The following is a 14,449-nucleotide window of genomic DNA, read 5'->3' as shown; positions in this document are numbered from 1 at the left end:
CGTTATTTTTTACAATTATTATAGACATTTTAAAGCTGTAAAACCCCTCACTACACACTTTATGCACTTTTCTCAATCAGGCATGAACATTTTCTCACTTTTCTCTAATGTGTAAACACTCTCAAAGTTCAAACCTGAGTAGAAAAATAAGACCAACCTGTTTTCAGGCCCAAACATGTGTTTGAGAAATAAAAATAAAACGTTTTCCTATAAATAATTATGATGGCTTTTAGAACTAAGGAATTAAATTTTAACGATCAACGCACAAGGTTGGACACAAGAAATTATTAATAGTGACTGACCAGTATTTCACAGTTCCTCTGATCGCGCCTCTTCGTCCTGGCGCCGCTGCGCTGTCATGTCTTTTTCCACTGACTCACACCTCGCTGCAGGTGTCTTTTTCTGAGTGTAGAACACAGTTATGGGTAGTTGTTGGCGCTCTTTTTCTTCTGGGCGAAAAGATTCTTATAAACAGACATGCAGAACACAATGCGCATGCTCTCCCTTCGCGGTGTCGCGACCGGCTGCTTGATGAGGCCGTGGAACACAATGCACTGTAAAAAAGCATGCAAAATTGGACAAAAAAAAATCTGCGAAACAGCGAGGCCGCGAAAGGTGAACCGCGTTATAGCGAGGGACTGTACTTACATTGAACTTATTAAACACACACACACTCACTCACTCACTTTTAATATATAGATGATTTACTGCCCCCTGCCGGCCTGGCATGTGAGTCCAGAATGTAAATATCAATGTCCATTGTTCATTGTCAATGTCCATTGTTGTTGTTAGCTAATATATGCGGGTTCTCTATGTATTAGTCCTATTAACGTTCAGTTTTGGCGGTGTTCATCCTAAGCCCAAAATATATAAGCATGCCAAATGGCTAATGTCAGCTCTCCCCAGTTTATGCATAATCAAAATTGCACGCAGACATGCACAGCTGCTGTAAGCAGGTGCTTTTAATTTGACAAATATCTGTTAAAAAGTTCTAGTTTCACCATCAAGAAACAAAAACAACAATAACAATAATAACAAAAAACATATTTGAATGCGAAATGCCCAAATGTGCCCACACTGGTTTCATCCAGAAGAACTATTTATTCATCGCACACATGCCAGAGGGGGGGACGAAATACGGGGTGACATGGGGGGGTCTGGAGGGGTTATTGTTATGGTTAACGGTTGGGAGACAGTTATGTTAGGGTTAGGCAAAGGGGTTTGGGTTAGAAATAGTAAAATAAAAAAAACGTGTCACGGAAGTGTCACTCATTTCATGCCGGGTGCATGAAAAAAAGCATGATACTAGGCTGCCCCAACCATGCTGTTAGTCAGGATGAATGAGTCATGCGTTGAACCAGGCCACCTAGCCATGATGTTAATTAGATGCATTTGAGCATCACATATGATTTGAACATTGATGGAATGACAATGTTTCCTATTAACAAAACAAATTCATCGTGATGGTGCCTTTATAGCAATATGTGTGCAGTCGATAGCTTCGAATACATTCAGGAAACCGGCTGTTGCTGCAATTTGCACTGTAATGATGGAATGTGATGTACCTGGATGACATTCAGATGACTGCATTCCATGGCTCAAGGTTGAGTGGCACACTCCTGACTGAATGGCGAGCTCCTGCCACAAAGCTCCTGTTGCCAGGAAGCCCAGCATGGTCAGCACTTGTGTGGACACAGACAACCCCTGGCTTCTCGCAGTATTGTGCTCTGGGCTGGCCACAGTTCTGTGCGCAACTCCAGTAACACTGGCCTTAGTAATCAAAATCGGCTTATGAGCTTATGATTGTCATTTGCAAGTAAATGCTCACGTTCCCTGAATACACGCTCACATCGGATTGCACCATTTTCAAGGTCCATTGCCTGTCTCATATTCTTCATCACTTAGCGCATGCTTTTATATCCATTCATATACGAGGGCTGTCCGTAAAGTATAGGTCCTTTTTATTTTTTTCAAAAACTATATGGATTTCATTCATATGTTTTTACGTCAGACATGCTTGAACCCTCGTGCGCATGCGTGAGTTTTTCCATGCCTGTCGGTGACGTCATTCGCCTGTGAGCACTCCTTGTGGGAGGAGTCGTCCAGCCCCTCGTCGGAATTCCTTTGTCTGAGAAGTTGCTGAGAGACTGGCGCTTTGTTTGATCAAAATCTTTTCTAAACCTGTGAGACACATCGAAGTGGACATGGTTCGAAAAATTAAGCTGGTTTTCAGTGAAAATTTTAACAGCTGGTGAGAGATTTTGAGGTGATTCTGTCGCTTTAAGGACTTTTCACAGTGCGAGACGTCGTGCAGCGCTCTCAGGCAGCGTCATCAGCCTGTTTCAAGCTTAAAACCTCCACATTTCAGGCTCTATTGATCCAGGATGTCGTGAGAGAACAGAGACGTTTCAGAAGAAGTCGGTTTCAACATTTTATCCGGATATTCCACTGTTAAAGGAGATTTTTTTAATGAAAGACGTGCGGACGGGTCCACGCGTCGGGACGCAGCCGACGCAGCGCGGCGGCACAGGAAAAACACCTCCGTGTTGATAACCATTTGTTAAAATCCAGTTGGCTTTTGATGGCTTTCAGTGGAGTGAGTATATGAGAAATTGTTTATCAGCTGGAGATGTTCCAACTTGTCCTCAAGGCTTCCAACAGAGGTGTTTTTCCTGTGACGGAGCGTCGCGGCGGCTGCGAGCCGACGCTGCAATCCGCCCGCACGTCTTTCATTAAAAAATCTCCTTAACAGTGGAATATCCGGATAAAATGCTGAAACCGACTTCTTCTGAAACTTCTCTGTTCTCTCACGACGTCCTGGATCAATAGAGCCTGAAATGTGGAGGTTTTTAGCTTGAAACAGGCTGACGACGGCGCCTGAGAGCGCTGCGCGACGTCTCGCACTGTGAAAAGTCCTTAAAGTGACAGAATCACCTCAAAATCTCTCACCAGCTGTTAAAATTTTCACTGAAAACCAGCTTAATTTTTCGAACCATGTCCACTTCGATGTGTCTCACAGGTTTAGAAAACATTTTGATCAAACGAAGCGCCAGTCTCTCAGCAACTTCTCAGACAAAGGAATTCCGACGAGGGGCTGGACGACTCCTCCCACAAGGAGTGCTCACAGGCGAATGACGTCACCGATAAGCGTGGAAAAACTCACGCATGCGCACGAGGGTTCAAGCATGTCTGACGTAAAAACATATGAATGAAATCCATATAGTTTTTGAAAAAAATAAAAAGGACCTATACTTTATGGACAGCCCTCGTAATTACAAACACGTGGGTGTGTTAATTGTTCATCAGTGTGTCTCTGATGTGCACATCACTCTGATGACTTCATGTTTTCACGCTATTAAAGATTCCCACAACAATCTCTTTTGTCTTCTTCGCATTCAGAGAGATATTGTTGTGCTCACACCATGAGGTCAGGCGGTTCACCTCGTTCCTGTAGTTTTAGGTATATAAGTCACAACTGAGTACAGGCTGCAGGAGCTTTCAAACTAGTAAACTGATTGACTGATGCTTGTTGTTAAATTTTTACTCAAAATTGCTGAATTTTCACATTTGCTGCTCAAATACTGAGAAGAGACATGTGGTGAGGCAGCAGCCAGCTGTGCCTCACCATGGACTGCGTAATCACTGGGCAACCTGCTGGAATGCCATGCAGTGAGACTGTCTCACTGTCTTTCTATATGTTGCTATTAAAATGGCCAAACACTTTGGCTGTATGAACTTAAACTCCATAGTTTAGCTGATGTACATAATGTATAGTGTTTTGTTGTCAACAAAATGTGTGTGTGTGTAATGTGTTTCATGTGCTGAGAGATGATAAAACAGCTGCAAAAAGGCACCAAGTGAGGCACACAGTTCTCCTGCCTCATGGTAGGGGGCACTAGTGATCCCAGGGATTCTTCTTGCAGCAACTCCTCAGCTGTAGAATAAGTGACAGCAAGCTACAAGAGCAGCTGTTCATTTATTTGTCCTCTCGCGTGACTTTTAGGGCCCCTTCACACATAGTACAATTAAGTACAAATCAGGGCGAATCACGGCAAAAAACCTCATGTGAGTGAACCATGAAAACATCGAGCCGACATTGGGAGGGACATGTGGTCGGGCAGGCATGAATGATCCTGGTGCGACAGTTTTGTGCACCATCAGAGTGGGAACATAGTGCGAGCAGCTGAAGCAAGTGGAATGGCATTGCACAGCTGCTGTGGCAAAAAATGAAAATAAAAATTATATGCCACTCGCGGGATTCAAACCTGCAATTTACAAAAGCTCTGAATGCCAGTCAGAAACTTTCCCACTGCACTACCATTGGTGTCCTATAAAAGTTGCGTAAAATGTCTGAAATCATCAGGGAGATAAACATATTTAAAAAAAAATCCACACACCATAAAAAATACCGCATTTTATTAAATTCCCCTTATCGAGTGAACCATACAAGTATGAACCGTCTGTTCCTCTGTAGATGACTCATGATCATAGACGTACAGTCATGAAATGACATGAATGAACCAGTGTGCTCTTATCATATCCACATCTGCTGGTCCCACGTTTCCAGCCAACCCGCACGTGTGTTTGGCGCTGCAGGACAGAACCTTGTCATGTGGAACAGAGCTCACGTGGGTGACGTGACATTCAGATCGCCCGCTGCATGATATGATCTGACAGTCCTTTTCACCTGGGGCAGCCTGTCAATGTGTGCGCTCGCTCACTGCAGCCCTTCGCAACAGCAATATATGTTTTCATGTACTGTATGTCCACGTGAGGACAGCATCAGACACACGTGTGTCACAGTGGACAGTTGTTAGTTCATGTCCGTCCAGACATGGTATGTGTTCCCCAGCTGGGATGCCCAGAACCAGAGATCTCAACAGCAGCTGCTGTTGGTGGACACACCCCCTGTCATTTCAGCGCACACACCAACATGTCAGTCTGTGTCTGTGTTATGTGATCATTTCTTTTTAGTGAGGCGGCTTGCTGTGCTGTGTGCACTCTGACGTGGCTGGCCACCCCATCTGTACATTCATATCAACAGCTCATGCAAGTGCGCTCCGCTCTAGCGCAACACACGCACGGCTCATGTGTTGTGGAGGGAGCCGACACTCTGGCACGCCACATGTGTGTTACTATTTTGCAACGCCACACTCGTGCGGACACTTAGACACATTTCACAGCCAGCTCGAAAGTGATCGTCTGCTGACTATTTTCATGCTACCACCGTGAGTGGCCACACATTTTCTAAGTGTCAAGCGAGCGGTGTAGATGTTCATGTGTGTCACCTGGAATTTGGCTGACACCTGCCGCAAGAGGGATCAAATGTGCTCTCACAGGGCACACTCTGTCTTTCAGCTGCCGGTGTGCGCAAATAGTTGTTGCAACAGCTGTATGAGGTGTTGGATGCAGCTCCGATTTTACATGAATTGCATACGGTTCCTGCTTCATACGCAATGTGGCCATATTCGTACTATGTGTGAACGGGCCCTTACTTTCAGAATGTAGGATTACATATCCAAACTGAGACAATTTTCTAAACTGGACTTTCAATCAAAGCAGGAGATAATAATTAAAGGACGACCAATGTTGGAAGTTTTGCTTCAGACAACAGAAGATCCGCTCTTTTCAAATGGAGTGGGACACACTAAAGTCTGGCTGTGTGGGCATCCAGCAAGGAACTGCCTTTTTCTTCTTTTCCTGTCTTTTCTCCACTTGTGACAATGTCTGGACACAGATGGGATATGGTGACCTGAAGAATTTACAAAGAAGTGTCATCACAGATGAGCGGTCGACCACTCACATTCAAAGCCAGAAAAGGCTCCAAACATACAGTCGGAACAGAACTGATAAAGGACGGCTTTCCTCCCAAGCAGTGATCTCCACCGAGACAGAGAGACTTTTAAAACTGAAGGAAGATAAGGAAACAGGTCACTGATGCTTTTGTTCAGAAGGAGTGGCACATGGACTTCATTTATAAGTAAAGGTAAGACCATAATAATTAAATGTGCTTTTTTTGTGTGTTACACTTTGTATGCATAAAAACAAATGCTGATATGAGATTTTAAACATAACCCATTAACTGCTGCCAATCAAACGGTGAATAAGCTGCTCTATAGAGTTCATATATTTGTAATTCTGATCGTGATGAAGTCAGTGCCTCACCCGCCATGAACCTCACTGCACGTCACTGCTCTGAACGGTTTGTTGCACTGTGGACAGTAGATCGCCGGCTTGAACCAAAAAACGAAGAATCCCCAAAAAACAAAAAACAACAAAACAGAAACAACAAAAAAACAAAACAAAAAAATCCAGCCCCACAAAACAACAAAACCAAACAAAAAACAAACAAACAAAAAAATTAAACAGTTACCCAAAAACAAATAAAAAAAAAATCAAACAAACAACCCCAAAACCAAAACAATACAAAACAAACAACAACCACCACCCCCCCAACCTAACAAACAAAAACCAACATTCGCTCCCAAAGAAAGTTCAACATCTTCATTGACTGATGGTATGAATCCGTTTATGTGGTACTCAAGCCTAAGGGCACCAAAAAGGGGAGAATAAGGAGAAGGATTCTTGGGGCCCATGATTGACAGGGGCCCAGAGAGGCCCCTAATACAATTATAATACTGACAAAATAATCTGGGGGTGGCCCAGTAAGATTTCTTTTCATGGGCTCCTGCTCAAACCCACAGTGGTGCGGACACAGGAGCTCTACCACATGGGTGATGTCAGTGTGCTCAGGAAAACGTGCACATCCATTGTTTCTCACATAGCTGTTTTCATGTCAAATAAAACCACCCAATTTATGAAAAACAAGAACAATGGGTTTGAAAACCTGCATTCTGGTCCCAACTGCTTTTTACAGGTAACTAAATGAGGCACCTGGATAACTGTGTCTCACGAGTACAAACAGGAAAGATGACTGATGACAAAAGATGGTAAAACTGAGCTTCAAAATTAAGATAAACTAACAACATATATTGACTGACTGCATGCATCATAAAAGATAAAAAAACAACAACAGAAGACAGGCATGCAAACAAAAAATCTGAAGCCTGAGGAAATGTGTGTCAAGAGACAGTGTTAAGTTGTAATGATGTGTTGTTTTGTTTCAAGTTTTTCTGTTGCTTGTTTTTCAAGCCCTCTGTGAGTATTCCTGCTTGTGAATGTTTCAGTAATTCCTGTGCAAAGATGAAAACACGTCATGTTGTCTGCTTCCTCAAACATGCACAGTTCGATGTACGTGATTGTTAAGAAACTGCAAAAACACCTGTCTCTGTACACACTCTGTACACTGCACCATACAGAGCACTACAAATGAGCTGTAATGTTGAAACTTTACCATGGAAGTAAGTCCCAGAAGGCCCTGACGAGCAAATGGATAAGAGTCAATGGGATTCCAGGCTCCATTTGATCCCTGGAGACAGTAACATGAAGGGCAGGATTATCTACAACTCCACGAGATAGGAACACCAGTCCATCTTATCCCCAGATACCACTGCATGAAAGGGATGAAAGGCTAGGACTTCCCATGGATAGGAGTCCAGACCAAGGCCAGTCCTTTTTATCCCTGGATACAGCTGTGTGTAGAAGATGAGATGAAGATGAAGTCTGTCATATCCCTGAATACAGTAGCATGAAGTGGATGAGAGTACAACTCCCTCTGGATAGGGATCCAGTGCCTTGCCAGTTCATTTTATCCCCCAGATACCACAACATGAAACCAGTGAGAGTCTACAACTCCCCATGGATAGAATTCCAATCCTCCACGAGTTGATGTCATCAATGGATATAGTAAAGTGAAGCATATGAGAGTCTGCAACTCTCCTTGGATAGTGGATTTGGACATATCGTGAAAGGCCCTAGCGTTTGAGCTGTCGTGTGAAGGTGAAGAGAGTCTACAGTGGGCGTGCCCAACCAGTTGATCGAGATCGACATGTCGATCACAGGCTGAGTTCCAGTCGATCGCATGAAAAAAAATCTGGACTCACTGAGAGGATTTAGTGCTGCTATAAAGGACTGATGCAGCAGGTGGCAGCAATGCACCAATAAGGATGCCGGTGTCAAAGAAGAAGAAACAGCATAGAAGAAGAAGAACAGTGATTTTTGTCGCTAAATTTAGCATCTATTCAGACCCCTCCAGTGACTTTTTTTGTTACCAGTCCAAGACCTACTTGTGCTTATTCTTTGCAAAATGCACATTTACTTATTATTATTATTATTGTTAAAACTTTATTTTTGTGCCAAAAATTGTTATTATATTGGTACACAATATGAGGTCTATTAGAAAAGTATCTGACCTTATTATTTTTTTCAGTGAGGAGTGGTCCACCCCCTCGGCGGATTTTCATTGTCAGGAAATGGCGGAATGATTTGGGCTTTTTTTCCATCAGAATTTTTTCAGAAACTGTTAGGGACTGGCAGCTGGAAACCATTCAAAAAATTTATCTGGCTTTCGGTGAAAATTTTACGGGCTTCACAGAGAATAAGGACTGTTAGTACAGCTTTAAGGACAGCTTTAAGGACAGCTTTAAGGACACTCGGCGCGCCGCGCTCCGTGCCGCGCTCCGTGCTGCCATCGAGAATCACAAACCACCGGATCATTTCTAAACGGATGGCTCTGTGGATCCGAGACCGTCCTGTGCACTTTCTCTGATTATCACAAGAGCTGGACATCAGCCATTTTCCGGCAGATTTCACTTTTAACAAGAGATTTTGTCATGGAAAGCCGAGCGGAGGCTTCTCGCGTCACGACTGATTTGCTGATGGAGCAAGACAAAAGAACACCTCCATTTTGGTCTCACAGAATGGCTTTGAGATGGCGTTCAGACAGCTGCCGGTGGTTTTTCCATCAAGTGATTATCCGAGAAATTGTGGATGTGCCTGGACATGCCAGAACATGTCCTGTGAGGCTTCATCACAGCGTTGCTGTGCGCCATGCGGCACCACCGCGACGCGCGAAGCCTCCGCTCCTCTTTCCATGACAAAAACTCCTGTGACAGTGGAATGTGCCGTTCATTTCCAAACTGGACGCTGTGTTTTATCCGGGACATTGTCTGACTAGCACAGGAATTGTGAAAAGACGTGGACATCAGCACTTTTTCGGCACATTGAGACAGACGTGCGGAGGAATTCCGCGCATCGCGGCGGTGCCGCATGGCGCAAAGCAATGCCGTGAAAAATTCTGATGGGAAAAAAGCCCAAATCATTCCGCCAATTCCTGACAATGAAAATCCGCAGAGGGTTCAAGCTTGTCTGACGCAATCACACGTGATTCAAATCCATATGGTTTTTGAAAAAAATAATAAGGTCGGATATTTTTCTAATAGACCTCATATATTGTGGTGATGCTATAGCTTTCAATATGGCTTGGTAGATCTCGATACACTTTCAACTAGGGATATCCCGATCCTATCACGTATCGGAAATCGGGCCCGATCACGTGGTTTCAGACTTGATCGAAATTGGACGTTGCATCCTGATTAGGAATCCGATATAGATTTTATCCTCATTATTTTGATCAGCGCTATTTCAGGCTCATTATTACAGGTTAATGGGCCTTTCACATGTCAGAAGCATCAGAGCTGTGAGACGCGTTGCTTTTTAGAGGCATCAGAAGCGTCACTTTAGCTCGGCTTTTGACGTGCCGCTTCTGACGGGAGCGCGCATTGCCGCTTGTCGGCAGGCTGACGTGGTCAAAGTTCAACCCAATCTTTTTTTTTTTTTTTTTTTTTTTAATTGAACAAAAGAAAAAACATAAGTTCAACCGGACAGAGGTGGGGGGAGTTATGCGCGCAAAAGTTTCTTTCACAGAACTGCCGTTTGTGTGTTTACGCGCTCAGCCTGATGCCTCGATGGAACGACGAGAGGATGATGGACACTTTCCCACCGAAACTCTTGCTCAGTCAGCCTTCTGTATGCAGCAGGACCCGGTGCTGACCAAGTCCTCAGGACGACGATCTGTCATCTGATTAACAAAAAGAAAAAAACAAATTGTCCTGTGATTGTTTGCCTGAAAAACGGAGCAAGAAACGGTATGCACACGAGCGACGTACACACTCATCACATTTAGGAGCACGTCTTAAAGAGCTTCCATCTTTATTCATGTTCACTGCGCTGCTCTGAACTTGTTGAACACTGATAAAGCATCACAGGGGCACTGAGGACTGTCAGGACGCAAATGTAAGTTTTTTTTTTTCCTTTTACTTTTCAAGTTGACTTTTCAACTTTCGACGCTTTGAGCTGTGACGTAGCTTCGCGCTGTCCAATAGGAACGACGCATCGGGCCAAAACACGGAAGACTAGTGGCAGAAACCACTGATCTGTTTAAATGGTAAATGGACTGCATTTATGTAGCGCTTTTCCATCTGTATCAGATGCTCAAAGCACTTTACAATTATGCCTCACATTCATCCCGATGTCAGGGTGCTGCCATACAAGGTGCTCACTACACACCGGGAGCAATAGGGGATTAAAGACCTTGCCTAAGGGCCCTTAGTGATTTTCCAGTCAGGTGGGGATTTTAACCACAGATCAGTGCAGAAACCACGTGTCTGAAGAAAAATCCTTGGAAATGTTTTTTGTTGTTGTTTGTTACCTCAAAATTTCTGATTACTGTTTAAAAAAAGTTTAGAACACTTGTAATTAAAATAGCTAAATCAATAAATGGTTCTTTAAAACCTTTCATCTATAAATTAAAACCACCTGTTATTTCAGATTAGATAATTTCTTGTTTATCATAAGGAACCTTTGACATTTATTTTTAGACAAATAAAATAACATGGAAATTTGTACATTTTTTAAGTCTGGTAGATTATTACTTGATTGTTCAAGCTACCTCAAGGAGAAGTGCACTAAGTGATAAATAATAAAATAAGGTGATTAAAATGAAATTATTATATATTTAGCATTTGTTCATTGTTCATTCAGTTTTTTAAAGTATCGGATCGGGACTTGGTATCGGCAGATACGCAAAATCAGATGACTCGGAATCGGAGCCAAAAAAAACCTGATCGGGACATCCCAACTTTCAACTTTAAAAGTAAATCTTTGTTCAAAAAAGGCCGGTCACCCCTGGCCTATAGCAGTCCATCATATCTCTGGATACTGCAGTATGATGTGGATGTGAGTGTATGACTACTACTGGACGGCAAATTAAATTAACAGAAATTAACAGAAGTTAAACATGATAAATTTGATAAAGATGTTTGAATGAACAGATGTTCCTGATGAACTGAATGTCCTGGATATCAAGTATCAGCACATTAACAGGATTACAACAGGAAAATGTTCATTTTTTACACAGCAGATGTATTAATAACTTGTGAAAATTGTGCAAATGTATATTCAGTTTTCCCACTGATGGTGGAGGTTGCTCTTGCAATCGATGTAACTTATTTTCTTCACAAAAATGATGGAATCTTTTGTGATTGGGACAGGTGGATTTTTATTTCTACTTGCACTTCTCTCTTCACTGGGTGGTTCCTGGGTTGTGTAGCGGCTGCACTCTGCGTTGTCCCCTCGGGACGCGAACTCACGAGCTCTGGCATGGGAGTCGGACTCTCTAACCAGAAGGCTAAAACCCAGGGCTCTGGTCTTGTGACCAGAGAATCCTTTTGAGCTATTGGGAGTGAGGTTTACTAACTACATCTGCACAGCGACACCTGCTGGCCTCCGTTACACTCACCCCCCTAAACTCACTCCCATCTGGGTACACGGCACCATTGTAGCGGCTGCACTCTACGATGTGTTGTTATTGATTCTGCCCATTCGCTCCCCTCGGGACGCGAAGTCACGACCCCCGGCATGGGAGTCGGACTCTCTAACCAGAAGGCTAAAACCCAGAGCTCTGGCCTTGTGACCAGAGAATCCTTTTGAGCTATTGGGAGTGAGGTTTACTAATTACATCTGCACAGCGACACCTGCTGGCCTCCGTTACAGTTGCAGGAGTGGGGGACCAGAGGGCATGAGCTTGTTGTGCCCTGTCTCCAGGTCGTGCCTGCACTCCAATGACTTCCTGTTCCTTTACTTGTACCTTTATTTAACAAGGTTAGTCCCATTTAAAGTCCCTTGATTAAGGAGAGTAGCGTCAACTTAGAACATGGTGCCATTTTGGTTCCAACTGTGCTGAACCTTGTATGTTTTCAACATTTTTTAAAAAAAATCATTTAACCACAGACAGCAACACATCCAGGTACAGGTGCTATCAAAATAAATATAAAAATAGTTAAGCTATCAAATTTACAATTTATGATGATTTAATTAATTTTAAACCTGATTTATGCTTCTGCAGCTCTGTATCTCCGTGTCGTGATGATGTGTGTGACAGTTTTAAAGGACTATGCTTTATTATGGATTAATTTGACCCTCAACAAGGCGTGGTCAATTTGGGATTGTTTGGGGTTTGTTGCTGGGTGTGGTGTGTCTCAAAGCTGTCTGTGGTCCCCTCGGAGTGGTATGGGCTGTTTCCCATCCAGCTTTAGTTGGTATGCTCAGATGTTCCTGTATTGTTTTTATCGTGGTCACCATTGCGGTCATTGCTTGTCTAATGACTGTTTTTGTTTTCTTCCCTGAATTTAAAAGATTGCTGCTGCAATATTAAAATCCTACACACATTTATATACCTGAGGGCAAAAAGCCAAGCTAACTATTGTGAAGTAAGTGAAAAAAGTATGGAACCGAGATACACAGCATCCACCAGGTCCACCTCCCTAGTGGACAAACGACTGGTGTAAAAGGTTTAAAAAATCAGATCTCTGTTGAAACCAAAGGCTGGTGGTAAATAAAACACCCCGTGGGTTTACATCAGATTGTAAGTGATTACAGTCATTTATGAGATAAAACACATAATTAAGACTTGTAGGTGGTAAAATGTTAATGTTTCTCTGCCTGGGATTTAATGTTCAGGAGCAGTGCTGTTTCCCAGCAACAGGTTGAATAAAGTGATTTCAAGTTATGACATGTAACTGCATAAATAATTCAGGTCTATATGAAAAAATGTAGCTCTGTATGTGTATATACACATACACACACACAATCTATATAACATTTATGGTTGAAGAAATCTGTTGTTGCTGAGGAAAAAAGGTTCAAAATTCAGTAAATAAACAGCCCTCATTAGTGTTCCACTATTCCATATTACAAGAGGACAAGTTGGGACATGTCCAGCTCTCCACAATTTCTCTTATACTCACTCGACTGGTAAGCCACTGAAAGCCGAGATAAGCATGTCCCAACTTGTTGTCTGACACTCCAAAACGGAGGTGTTCTTTGTCTCACTCGATCAGCGGCTCCATCATGACGCGCGAAGCCTCCGTGCGGCTTTCCATGACAAACTCTCTTGTTAAAAGTGAAATCTGCCGGGAAATGGCTGATGTCCAGCTCTTGTGATAACCAGAGAAATTGCACACGATGGTCCCGGAGCCATACAGCCATCCGTTTAGAAATGAAATGGTCGTTTCTGCCTGTCGATCACGGCTCGGAGTGCGGCGCGCCATGCGCCATTGTGGGCTGTCCTTAAAGCGATAGTAACACTCCTTAATCTCTGTGAAGCCCAAAACATTTTCACCGAAAGCCAAATGAATTTTCCGAATGATTTCCAGCTGCCTGTCTCTAACATTTTCTGAAAAAATTCTGATGGAGCAAAGCCCAAATCATTCCGCCATTTCCCTGACAATAAAAATCCAACGAGGGGGGTGGACCAGTGCTCACTCAAAGCCTGCCCACAGGCGAATGACGCAACCGACAGGTGTGAAAAAACTCACGCATGCGCATGAAGGTTCAAGCTTGGCTGACGTAAAAACATATGAATCAAATCCATATATTTTTTGCATAAAATAAAAAGGTCCGTTACTTCTCTAACAGACCTCGTATTTGGTTTTTCCTCTTAATGAGGTGTTTTCAGATATTTGTGTCTTATACTCTGCTGTTTTTTCCCACATTTCCTTGATTAAATGCCTGCCCTTGAACAGGTGCCTGCCTCATTTAATGACAAAACTGTCTGATAAAAGTAAACGTTTACCTTAATCAAGCGCCGGACATTATGTGCATTAAAAAAAAAATTACATTTGGTCGAGTCACTCTTTTTTCTAAGTCCACTGCGGAGTGGTACCTTAAAATCCTAAAGCCTGACTTATGCTTCTACAACTCCATAACTCCGTGGCCACGGCAGTGACGCTGGCCTGACCCTTTCGAAGGTCGGTGTCCTAATGCAGTTTAGGACCCGATGTGATGAACATGCAGGTGCAGGTAGGACTTTCTTCCTACCTGCACCGCCACTGTTCCTGGTCTATATACAGTCTGTGGTTTCTGATTGTTTTTTCCCCCCTTTTTCTGGATCAGTTTGTCCAACAACGAGTTCCACTTCTTTATACAATCACTAACTTCCAAACCAATGTTATGTTATATGCAATTCTCTTCCATGAATTGTGAGTCATTT

Source organism: Thalassophryne amazonica, chromosome 17 (assembly GCF_902500255.1).
Source record: "Thalassophryne amazonica chromosome 17, fThaAma1.1, whole genome shotgun sequence".
Lineage (NCBI taxonomy): Eukaryota > Metazoa > Chordata > Actinopteri > Batrachoidiformes > Batrachoididae > Thalassophryne > Thalassophryne amazonica.
Note: the sequence above shows the minus strand (reverse complement) of the source record.